The sequence below is a fragment of the Catharus ustulatus genome, chromosome 3 (assembly GCF_009819885.2).
Source record: "Catharus ustulatus isolate bCatUst1 chromosome 3, bCatUst1.pri.v2, whole genome shotgun sequence".
Classification (NCBI taxonomy): Eukaryota; Metazoa; Chordata; class Aves; order Passeriformes; family Turdidae; genus Catharus; species Catharus ustulatus.
In genome coordinates this window covers 76,989,795-77,002,844 of record NC_046223.1, presented here as the reverse complement: position 1 = coordinate 77,002,844, position 13,050 = coordinate 76,989,795, and the positions used below count along the sequence as shown (strand labels likewise).

The following is a 13,050-nucleotide window of genomic DNA, read 5'->3' as shown; positions in this document are numbered from 1 at the left end:
CAGAGATGCTGAGTTTGAGTTTAGCTTGTCAGAGCCACAGCAGCTGGTCACCCCTTTGATGCTGACAAGCTATGTTAAGGCCCATTTCAGCCAGCTCATAGAAGCTGGGTCTTCTCAGCCCACAAACCCAAACTGGCAGCAAGGCTCCCAACATCTTCCCGGCCCAGGAGCACAAGGAGTGTAAAGATATGCATAAAAATATGACTGCTGCAAGGGTGAGCTGGGATCCCCTGGGGCCCATTGCTCCTCTTCCCTCAGCTCCATAGCCCATTCTCCAGCTGCTGCAGCCCCACAGGCTCTCTCCACAGCTGCTGGGACTGCACACTCACTCCTCACCTATAGCTCCTTCATACAAATGCTATCACTCAACCACGGCCAGGGGAGCGAATCAATCCACTCTGCATTGAACGTCACCTCTGGCAAGGTTAAAACTTCAGCTCAGCAAAGCCCTTGTGCATTTGGCCATGGAGACTCATCCTGTGCTGCAGCACTGTGTAGGAGAGCTCTGAGTGTGCAGAGGATGACTAAGCCCCAACAGACACCAGAGGCACCTCAGCCTTCCAGAACCGAGACAGCAAAATGTTAACATGGGGAGAGCAAATATCGTCCATCCTTCATTAAAGCTGCATCGCAGCCCAAACAATAATTTTTACGTACTCCACATTAAAAACAAAATACTTCAAATTTTAGTGTCCCATAATTTGCATATTGAATTCCAGGGAGGACATTTGATGGAGTGTATGCTATAGCTCTAGTATGTATGTACTATATCCAAAGGACATGACAGTCCAGCATAATATCAGGGAAGTCCTAACAACAGCCATATTTTAAGGCCCATTTTAAATATTTAAAGAAACAACCTGAAATAAAAATGGAGTGTGAAACATCCACATTAATAATATTATCATCAACCATTATTAAAGTCAAAGGCTTGAGTTTACATCACTGCTGCAGTCCCATTAATAATTTTATCCTGACAAATGCACCGGGACCTCTATTTTCTTCCTCTTGGCCCACTTTATCATTTCGTTTCATAGGAAACGAAAAGCTGCAAGTTCTAGAGGAGCAGTGAAAGTCTCAATATCCCATCAGGTCCCATCAGCACAAATACCCTGAAGCTGCTTCTGGTCCTTTCTTGGTGCCACTGAAACAGGCCTGACACACCCCATTACTCAGCCACCCAGCTTTTTTTCTCCCCTATCCTACACTAATACAAACATGTTTTCACTTTACTCCAAGTTTCCTGATGGATTATTAGCCATAAAACTTACATCTGGAACTTCAAAATTATTTTTAAAGACCCTCCTCCAACATGACTGTGCCTGCCACCTGCATCACTCCCTTCCTTGTTTGCTTCACCCCTTAGGTCCTGGTGTTTCTCTCCATTTCAGTAGGAGTAGGAAGGGACAGTGTTCCTGACTCCTATGAATACAATGGAGATGAGGAAGAAAGTATTCATACTGGTGGTATATGGACTAAATATTCATTATACCAATGTCTTTACACAGCAACAAAGTAAATATAAAATTTTTAACAATGTGTTTTGAAAGGTCATGAAAATGCATTGAAATACATCAAATCAATAACAAGAACTTCAAACTACTCTTAAAGAACACTAAATAGCTACATATAAGAATGATAAGCATTGGAAAGAGCTTCATATAAAATCATTTCTCACTTCAGTACCTTCTCATGTTCTGACGAAAAGATTTTTCTGCTCTGGAAGAAAATTATTTGTTTGTAATATCAGTCTAATACTATTAGTTATATTGATTTGTGTTAGACTATAGACTGGTGGAGTTTGCAAAGCTTTAGCATTACACAGCTCATGACAACCCCTCACAGGAGCTTAGGCCTGGGCAAGGTGCAGAGCAGAGTCCCCCAAGTGGTGCATATTTTGCTGGATTATGTTTAATCAAGTCATGTAATAATTACTACAGATTAAATTGTCTTGAGCTGTTGAAATAATTTTATTAATACATCAAAATCTTGAGATGTTTCCTTGAACTATTCTACAATTTAATTTCTCCTACTATTCTCATGTTCCTCATGTGAATAAATGCAATATTCTTGGTTAACACAAGCACCTGGAACATGCTTGCACAGGACACTTCCAAAGACAGCACAGAATCATTGTCCTCCTTATATAAACGAAAAATACTGTGTGAGGCGTGTGTTTTCCAAACCTCTCTGACTTTTCCAAAACTTCCTACAGTGTCATTACAACAAATTTGTTTCTTGGTAAGATCCCTTAACCCTCATGCTCCAATAAAGCATGAATCCCAAGGATTGACATATTGTGCAGAGGCTCTGCAAATATGACTTTTCACCTCAAAATTCATTAACAAAAAAGGTAATCTCATATGTACCTGCTTCTCTGAAGTGTTTATAGACTTGGTTTGTATTAAAAAAAACAATAATATTAAAATTCCTATAAATTAAAAACAAAAAAACAAAACAAACAAAAAAAATGCTTAAAGTCTAGAAGATTAACAAAATAGAAACATTTCAGGTGATGGATCATGTAAAATAATCACTAAACTCTCAGACTGTAAAATAGGATTACACACCATTTCTTCTTTCTTCTTTTTTTTTTTTTTATTTTCTCACTTGGACACTGCAGTATCAACTGCTGTAGTCCTAAATTTAGCCAAACACTGCAATTATCAGATGTATTCAGTTGCAAAAGCTTTTGTCACTTTTGTGGTTGTCTGACGGTGTACGGTTCAATCATAAAAGGGCAAATGACAGGCGGGTGTAGGAAATGAATTTTCTTCTTCTTCCTGACATACCAGGGGAAGGCCCCCTGCTGTAATATGGAAAATCTTTTATGCAAAAGAGCACAGCAACTTACAGTGCACAATCACTATGCAGGCTTCTGTTGGGGTATTTTTTCACAATTCAGCAAAGGAAAGGAAAGGGAAGAAAAGGCAGCTTTAAAATCAAGTTTAAAAGTTCACATTTTATTTTAGCATTAGGGTATATTTATAGGTTTTGGAATCCAGTAATTAAAATGCAATAAAGCTCCTTCTAAGTATGAGCACTCCTTTTTAAGGGATGTTGCTTTTCTGGTGATCCCGAGGTTGCAGCAGCAGAGATTTTCACACAGAGCTGAAGCAAGGTGAGAGGCAGAGAGGGATGCTGAGTCCGGCAGTCAGGGACACCCCATGTTGTCTATTTGGAAAACAAAGAGAAGGCTGTATATTTAGTATTTATACTGGTGTTTCGGAGCACAATGCAAACAAGAATCTGGGAAAATGCAGAAAAATATCCTTTCTGTAGGTTTTAAGTAAAACTGCCTTTGGAATAAATAATCTCTACTCCTTCCCACAGAAGGGACTTAAACACCTTCTGGCAATAAACAAAATTCTTAAAGAGGGGGCAAATTTATCATTTGTCATTTTAAGGTCCTGGTGTGAAGTCGTATTACAGCAAATAAGCATCACTCAGATTATCCACAGTGCTTCCAAATGAAAACAGGTATGGCATAAAGGCTTATTATTTGCCAAAAATACACTTTGGCTCACAATCACTGCTCAGCTCTATGAACCACAGGTGCCAACTCTGAAGTCAGACAAAGGCCTGCTCCTTACACAGAGGCTGGCAGTGGATAACATGGCAAATTTTCTGGGGATTCTCAAGTCAGTGCCTCTTCAGCTGAAGGGAAATTGGCCGAACCTCAGGGGCACAACAGAGCCTCCCAGGCTGGCCTTGCAGGCTGTGCTTGTTCAAGGAGCTTCACAGGCTCCTGTCCTGGTCAGGGTGCAGACCCTGCACAGGGAGGGAATACAGCCTACAGAGGGAAGTAGAGGCTTTACACCCCCAAACTACACTTCCCATCAGGCATTAGCACAGCATTTCTAGATCAAATGTGGGGCCACTTTCAGCTTAATTTTTTTCAGTCTTAACAAAATAATATATTTTTTCCCAAAAAAAACATTTATTTACATGGTAATTTTTTTTTCCAGGAAAAGCTTAAGCTTTGCTTCTAAAAATCTTTTTTTTTAGTTAAGAACCTGCATTTCTAATGAAAAACAGTCTCAATTCTTCACAAAAAAAACTGAACAAATACCACCAGAAAGACATAGTAGAAAGGAATATTTAGTTCCTTAAAAAAAAAGTCCCTTCAATAACCTGTGGCTAAAATACAGCAAAACTGGTCCAGTGAGTGCAAATCAGCTGCTGATTTCAATGAACTTGTGTCAGTCTACCCCAGGTGAAGTTCTGGCCCACTGAGCTCAGAGAAACAAAATGTCACCTTTACTTTCTAAACAATCTTTCTCCAATCATATTCCCCTTGTAATAATGTGCAGCGAGTGTTTAGCTCAACATGCCTCTTATAGTTTCTGTTTGGGAGATGATTTTTCTTTTTAATTTCTCTGTCAGGCACACTTATTGAAGCGCACACGCTTTAGACAGATGCAATCTGCAAAAAAGGTTTGAAAGACAGTGATTTATTTATGAAATTCCTGGTTGAGAGGGTGAGGTAAGCCACACAAAAATTTTAAAGCTTCTCACTAATGTAAGGCGTATGTGTTATATATGTAAAACATGGGGAGGGAAAACATTTAGAATATTTGGGCGCAAATCCTTCACTGCAGGATGAACTGCAGTGGGAGAAATGGGGCAGCAGGTGGAGAAGAAGCTATAAGGACAAGTTCTGCTCTGCCTTTAATTTCACTTTTTTTTCCTCAGGGCCAGCAGCATTTATTATATGGGCTTTATACGTACATCAAGTTTTTGTTCTTGTGTGTTTTATGCTGTGTAGTTGACACAGCAATCAAACCTGAAGCTCCGTGGTGGGAGCTTAAATTTACCAAAAGCATAAATTCACTAAAAGTCCCTGCTTTAAAGTGTTTTGCTTCTAGCTAAACACTCCTTTGTGCCAAAGTCCTTTGCTCCAGCTGAGAGATGTTTTAACTTGCAGATGTCTTCCAACCAAGTGGGTACACCAAGGTGTGCACCAGGGACACAATTTTTTGGCTGTACAAGTTTGACAGCTGCCAGTGCCAGTGTCCTGGGGTAAATGGGCTCTCCCTCCACAAGGCTGCTCTTCCCAGCACTGTGGAAGGTGGGAGGACTGGCTGACACAGCCCAGCAATGCCACCCTGCAGCATCTTAGCAGGGATTTGTTTGTCCCAGTCTATCTCCTACCACTGAATGCCTCTGTGACAGAGCTGGCTAAAGAGGAGGTGCAGGTGGAGTGCATGTTCCCTTCCCATGCCAAGCCATGAATCACCAGAGATTGTCCACACTCTCTGGAAAAAAGTAATTGAAGGACATGCATGTGGAGAGAAAAAGCATCTGTTTCACGCAGGTTGCAGCTAAAAGGTGCAGCTAAGCAGGCCTGAATTGTGGGAGGGAGAATGATGTAGGAAAGAGCAGCAGCAACTGGGGTTAGAGAGACTCCTCTGGAGACTAGAGTTAGCCAGGGATACGTCTAAACATCTTTTAAAAGCACATCTCAAAAAAAAAAAAAGAAAATTTTTCTAAGTGTTTAATGGTCCTAGCTGTAAGCAGGTGGCAAATTTTGCAGGTTTTTCAGCTGAAATGGCATTGAGAATTGTGCAGGTGAGGTGGGGGCGGCTGAACGAGCTGGCTCAGAAAGAACAGCCTCTGCACAGAGGCAGGACCATCAGGCTGCTGACACTGGCAATCAGGAACTTCTAAAGCAGGGCACAACAGTGATCAGGAAGATATTGGAGCTGCCCTATATCTTACTAGGGACAGGAAAAGTGGAGAGTGGGGCTCTGGCAGAGAGATTCAAGGTGGGAGGTGAAAGGGAGAAACACAATGTGAAAGATCTAACAGGGAAAACTGAGATACATAGCCAAAGGCACTCCCACCACACCAGGGGGAAAATCTGTACTCATTATAAAACCATGTTCTGTTCCACCCTCTTGTCCATCTTCCTGGCACATAGTATGGAAAACAATGTCAAACCCTATGGGTACAACACCAAACCACTACCACAGAGGACACCAGTGCCAGGATAATGCAGAGCTGGCAGTGGAGAAATCGAGCCAAAAAAGATCCAAGGACTGTCTAACAGTGGACAAGCCCTTGAGTCACCCAACCCTGCTCCAGGGGTGAGTAGCAAAGTCCCTTCTGCCCTCCAAAGGAAAGAGCAGTGACTGTATCTGCTGCCAGTATCTCCCCATGAGTGAAAAGGGTTAGAAAAGGACTCCTCACTGCAGTGTAAGAGCTTTTGCTGGCAAGATCAGAGCTGAGGAAATTAAAGTCTCAGACTAGAAAAATCATATTTGTGATGTCTTCTCTTTCTCCCTGAGGGGTGGGAGGGTTGGACAGAAAGGTGAGGAGATGCTGAGCGTTGAGAGTTGCTATGTGGATGTACAAAGGAAAAGATGACATTAATCAAGGTGGGAGATGAGAGGAGTTTTTGCAGTGCCCACAGTGTAAAACTGGAAAGGAAGATATGGCAAGCATTAGAGAGGACCCCAAGGGGATGAGGCTGGGGGTGGAAAGGAGATGAGAGAAGAGGCATGGAGAGATACCAGATGTAAAAGATAACAACCCAGTAGAATTTTGCCAAGAATAAAGGCTTCTGAGCCATCACTTCGAATTCACATGTCCACCCTCTACTAGTAAAACCATTAGACAGACAAGAATTAAGAGGAAAGAAATCAGTCGCCTGCAAACAGCTTGCTGAAGACATGACATTCCTGAAGAAAAATGTACACAAGCCTAAGCAGCTTACAAGAGTGAGCTATCTCACCCGGCTCACCCCCCACGAACACTATTAAATCCATGAGAATCAGAACAAGGAAATTGTCAGGGAAAGGCTGCGATTAGCCAGAGTCTCGACTAGAAAAATAGTTTATGAATTGTCATAAAAATTTAAAGCTCAACCTCACATTAGCTGCTGCAGTGTCTCTGCTCCCACCTACAGTACAGTTCGTCTCCCTCTATCTTCATCACTGACTGTGCCAGTACAAGGGGGAAATCTTCTGGATGTTTCCCCAAAATTAAATGCTGAAACAGCATATCATTATTTTTGATATTCAAATCTATTATTAATAAGCTATACACTACAAAAAGATTCTGAACATGAGTGATACATCTCATAATTCTGACCTATTAACAGAAGTACATGAGTCTCCCTGGACCAAAAAAATAGTTGTTAAAAAAGATGAATTGCTTACTCAAATCAAAATAACATGACAGTTCCATGAAAGATTTCAAAATAAAAGTTAATAAGTTAATGGATTCATTTTACTGCTCCTAAGATGCAAACAGACAATGCAGAACAGTCAACTTCATATTAAATAATATGAATCAACGACTCCATCATGTTTCTATTAAGCAACAGGCACGAATAGTCTCTTTTATGGTGTATTAGGGCGAGCATGTCAGTAAGAGGGCAGAGCCAAAGCACTTTCTGACTCTTCTTCACCATCAGTGACCAGGTACTCAAAATTTTGTCCTGTGCCTAAGTATTATCCTGAATGCAGGGGCAGAAATGTTGCTCTAGCTGATGCCAGCAAAACCTTCCTTATTGACAATTGCTCGTAATCCTCGTGGTTGGTGTGAGACTCACCTTAGCAGCTGCCCTTTTATCTGCCATGCAGCAGAGTGCTGGGAGCTCCCTGCGTCCCTTCTCCTAAACACCTCCCCCAGGAGAGAGAGCACTCCCCTCCAGGAATACCCAATAATTTCTGATGGAACCCAGGCAAATGTCTTGAACCAGGCTGCTGGCTTTTCTATAGTGAAAGTGAGGGGAGGGGAATATCATGCTCAACGTGCAGTAGAGGAAAATGTTTCTGAAATTTTTGATTTTAAAAACAGGATTTTTCCAATATGAGCAGAATAAAAATAAAATGGCATTTCCCCGATATAAAAATAATTCTGGCTTCTTGCAAATTCTGTAGCCCAGAAATATACCTAAGGAGACAGAAGATACTTGGAAAAAACATTGCCTTTAGGGAGTGGTGGAAGGACTTTCTCCAGCCCCATGGATGTTCTGTTCAGTTTTGGCTGCATTATATGGGCTTGATAACCAAAGCCTTTATATGCACGGGAGTTACTTTAATAGGAATGAGGGGTAACAAAAAAATCCTGCATTTTAAAGTGGGTTGCATTGTACAGGCATAAGGGATTTCACTGCCTGCTCAGAATTGGTAGATGGGAGGGTTTTAATGTAAGAAATCAGATGGTGAAAGGACAGGAAACAAGTGACTTGTGGCTCCTGCCATTTAAGCATGAAAGAGGCATGTGAAGAGGCATTAATTTCAGCCACACTGGGCTGAAGGGTAAGGACTATTCACATAAGTAAGGCTTTGGAGGACTGGGCTTGTAAACCCCAGCTGCTTAAACAAAAGTCTGAGGCACCTTTTTTCAAGAGTACCTAAGTCTGGTTTTCTAAAGGACCTTCCCCTCTTCAGTTACTTAGGCTATATCTACCCCTTCCATGTTGGATAATAGGGAGACTGTGCCTGTGCCTGGGGGAGGAGGGATGAGGGAGACTGTCAGTGGATGGAGCTGTGGGCTCAGCAGGACCTGGTGCAGGGCTGAATGTATGGGCACAGGCAGGGTCCTGGGGGCTGCACGCTATCCCACATTTTTCATTCCCTCAGGCACTTTCAAAACTGCTACCTTAAGCCTGCAGCAGGATTTTGGCAGAGCTCTCTTAGGCTTTAAGCAGCTTCTAACTGTATTTATGTGCTTTATCCCTTGAGTAGGATAAACAGGTTAGCAATTAACTCTGGTTTTCTGACCTCTAGCTGGATAACCAGATCTCTAATTATATTTTCAGTGGCAGGGAATCTCAAGAGTTGTGTGACACTACCTGAAAGTTTCCATTCCCGTGTAACATCTGCAGCTCTATGTGGAAATTGGCAGCCAAGAAATTATCCACAAAACAGAAAACAAATTTTTTCCCCTCCTTGGTACTTCTGCCTCCTCAGCACTTCCAATCCTTCCTCTCTGTTGCTTGGAAAATATTTACCCTGATAGATGATTCCTGGTATGCCAAACAGGTCATATTGAAAACAAAAAATTTCTGAGAAATATTTTATTCAAAATACCTTTTCTTTTTAAAGAATCCTTGTGGTAGACAATATTCACAGGAGTCAAGAAATTAGAAGCAATGATAAGCCCCACGCCTTGATAGGTTATTTCCTATTGTTTCTCAATAGAGCACTATTTTGTGAGAGAGGGTGGTTCTTAGGGCTACAAAAACATTATTTATGAAAAAGAAAAGAAAAAAAGAAAAATTTTAATGTAGCACTTACTGTAGAAGCACAAGTGACCTTCAGGAAGGTGATATAGTTGGAGGGACAGCTCTGGAACTGGCAGAACATGCCTCAGGAACAGAGTATCTAGATGGCCTGATGCCGGGAGTTAACAGTGACAAAGCAGAGCAATTTGGAAAATCAGCTTGCTGTCATCCTGTATGCATGTAACTCCTGAAATAAAACAGTGATCTAATATAAAGGAAGTATATGGATTTACTCTGACAGCAATGCCAAGCGCTCATTCTAATCAAGTGCCACACATATTCTCACTTTAAAAAGGGTAAAATAGACAGCAAATTAGCTATGTTCACATCTTCAGAATGAGTGGTCTTTGCACAGTTTTTTCCATGTGGATTCCTACTACCTGTACAGAAAATTCATGTCTGTGTCTGAGCCCACTTCTTACTTCACTGCCCATACAAATTATGCTTTCTGAAGACAGATGTGAAAGAACTGTTGAAGGTCTGCATCAAACCAGAAGAAAAATAAACTGCTTCTTACTTACATAGAACATGATAATTTATTGTAATAAAAGCTGGTTTGAACTCACACCACAATCACTTCCACACTTCAAGTTTCTGTGCTGCAAAGATTATTTTGGAGAGCTGTGCCAAATTTCCTTGTCATCAGGACAAATGGGCAGTCAGACACTGGTAGATTCCTTTACAAAAAGGTGGACTCTAAAGATGTGCACACCATCAGATAATAACCTATGAAAGTAAAAGCCGAGAGAAGAAAATACTGTTCACACATAAGCTAGAGAGCTAATTACACAGGTCTAGAGGACTATGAAAAAGTCATTTTAGAAGCCTAATTTTGATTCTCAACACAAAAGAAAGAGGTGAGTCAATTAGATCTTTCCCTTCTCAGTGGCTTCCTAGCTTCTCACAACTTGCCACAAATTCTGTTCAGCAGGGGCCAGTGCATTTACACACCCAGCACCAGCCAAGTCCCTACTTTGCCTGGTCTCCCACCACCACCAAGAAAGAAACTCATAACAAAGGTTACTCACACAGTGTCTGTGGAGAAGAGATGCCTAGTGAGCTGTTGGGAGTTACATTTCCTGTATTTAGGCAGAAAGGAAACAGCAGGAAGGTAGTATGGAAAGCAGGTGAGATGCATTCAAAGGGATGCACACCTGAAGCACTATTCAGGAAAAGAGAAAGAGAGGGAAGATCGACTGAAATTCTACTTGGTTTCATCCTTTAGAATAGTGGACTAATTTTTTTCATTGAAAATTTTCAGACAACTATTTAAGGAACAGTCTTAAACATCCAAATAAACTTTGTGGAGGATATACCTAGAATTCACTGTACCCAGAACAACTTAGTATGGTGTATACAGTGCTGCATGAGGCCAGACTTAGCAGAAGGACAAAAGCACCTATAAAGTTCATGTCCACTCCTGTGGACAGTGGCTGCTCAGCTCACATGGCATAGCTGAGCCATGTGTTGCCTTTCTGCCTGACACGTAGACAGACATGAAGAGACAGACACATGAGGAACAAGAATATAGGATTTAAATTATTGCAGATCACAGATTCAGGGCACAAAACACTCTGAGTTCTGTAAATAAAGATCTAAAGAAAAAAAAAATACTATACTGTATAATTTATACCTCAGAGAACAAAAAAATGGGAATGATTCTATTCTTTAGACTCCTAAAAGACTAGTAAAGTAAACCAAGACCAAATAAGTGGGTAGTCTATTCCAAGCTGAACTTGAAGGGTAATGTGCAAAAAGAGTTGTTTCATGACCAAGCCTATCCCATAAGTTTGTTTTCATCCTTTATAACCTGCTTCTGGGCTAAAAAAAGACCAGACATCCTTCCTGTTTCTAAAAGTTCTGCCCTGTTTTTGTTCTTGGAAGGGGTTATAAAGGCTGAATTCTGCAACTACCTGGCCAACCACAAATACTTTTTTATTGGTTAAGCAAAGATGGGGGACTAGTGGTTGTGGTCGAATAGCCAGCAGTAGCAGTATATGCTCTCTGAGTGCATTCTTCTCCAAGAAACTTTGCTGTTTCCTTGTTCCTAAAGTGGAAAATAATTGTTTCATGAGGGTGTTGGCTTTTTAACAGCAAATTATATACATACACCAATATTCAGATAGTCTGAAAATTAATATTGATCTCTGTGGCAGTTTCACATATTTGGTATTCCCTTTTACAGTGTGTTAGTTTTTGCAATCCCATCAACAAATCACCTAGAAAACTAAAAGTTTTAAATCAGTAATGAAAAGTGGCACTTATCCATTGTCCAAATGTACCATCTCACCTAATAGCACTTTAAATGCATAAAAAACAATATTTCAGACATTTATGGAGGGGAGTAAAACCAGTCTGTTACTGGTGCCTTTTAGCTTGGTTTAGTTTGCTCAGGAAATGATGACTTAGTAAGAGCCCTCCTCACAGAAAGCATGGAAGTCTGAATTAGAAGTGTGAAGCTGAATTTATGAAATAACCTTGGCAGTAAATAATAGCACACCTCAAACCAGGATTCATCACACACCTGTGTGGTAGGGAATGGAAGTCGGCTTCATCTCACTCAGAGTATCAATCACTCCCAGGATGCAAATTCCACGAGATACAGAAAGATTACTTTACATAAACTGCAGAAAGTATTTGAATCAATGCAATAAAAGCTTCAGCACAGCATTGTACAGCCTACAAGTGTCCTTACAAACACATTTTTCACCATTTTACATATGAACACGAGTATGGTGTGTAGACAGATGAACTAGCTTGTAGCTGCAGACATACTACTCTTTATTCAAAGACTTATTTAAAGTTTTCAGTAATGACTGTTGATTCTTCATCAGAAGAGGCCTCATCTTCCTTCAATTAGCAGAAAAGTCCTGTGACCTTCACTCAGGGTAGATCTTCCACCCTAAATGTATTTTGAGTGCTCTGCTTCTTTCTGACAGCCTCTGGCATTTCTGAGTGGTGTCCAAGGAAGGCTCAGCCAACAGGACACACAGCAGCAGTCACATGTGTCTCCCATCCTGGCTGGGACTGCCGCTTTGGAAGTTCCCTCGGGACAGAGATCCCTGCATGGACTGCAGCTCTCCACAGGCCTGCCTCTGTCTGCTCCAGCATAGGCACCCAAAGGAAGCACCTGCACTTCCAAACAGCCCAGAAGCCAGTAGCAAAGCTCTTCTGAAAATCCAGGCCCCGAGTGAGATATATACATTAAAGTCAAATTATTTTAAAACACCAGTCCCAAGACATTGGCCAAACCCTTCTAAACCCTGGTCCTTGTTGGCCATGCCAGGTGCCAGCACAGCACAGTCAGTGCAGACTGCCACTGCTCCCTGTGGTCTGTGTGGCAGCTCAAAGGTAGCCAGGCTTTTTGCTGGGAAGGCAAACATCACAGCCAGAAGGAGACAGACTGTCTTATTTTTAACATCTGCTACATAATACAAATACTTAGGTTCCATTTACTGCACATACAGTCTCCTAAATACTCTGGTATTTGGTAAAACTGTATCACAGTAAATCCCTGTACCATGTGTACTGCAAGGGATTTCTGTCACCAAGATATGTTAGGAAAAAAAGATGCTTGTGAAATGCACAGGAGGAAAAAATTAAGGTTGCTTCTTCATTCTCTTGTATTTTTGCTATCATCGAAGAAGTCTAAACACATAATCACAAAAACATAAACCTTATAGCTCATTTTGTATGTTTTTTATATATTAAAAAGAACTGTTTACTTTCAGTTTCTTATTTTATTCCTTTTGAAAAGAGATTATTATAAAAAGTTTTAAAATTAGGCATTCCACTGCCACTTATTTTCTATT

The 13,050-nt window shown here is 41.0% G+C and overlaps 1 long non-coding RNA gene across 2 annotated transcripts; it reads right to left on the bottom strand.

The window, feature by feature from the left end:
• Positions 1-2,942: 2,942 nt before the first annotated feature.
• Positions 2,943-12,891, bottom strand: LOC116994118. Of its 2 annotated transcripts, XR_004417415.1 has the most exons (5): positions 11,763-12,891; positions 10,267-10,400; positions 9,805-9,964; positions 9,252-9,425; positions 2,943-3,174 (listed from the first exon to the last, which is right to left on the bottom strand). It is a non-coding gene; the product is annotated as an uncharacterized LOC116994118 (long non-coding RNA). The 2 variants fall into 2 exon arrangements; XR_004417414.1 differs by having other exon boundaries at positions 9,805-10,400.
• Positions 12,892-13,050: the final 159 nt, after the last annotated feature.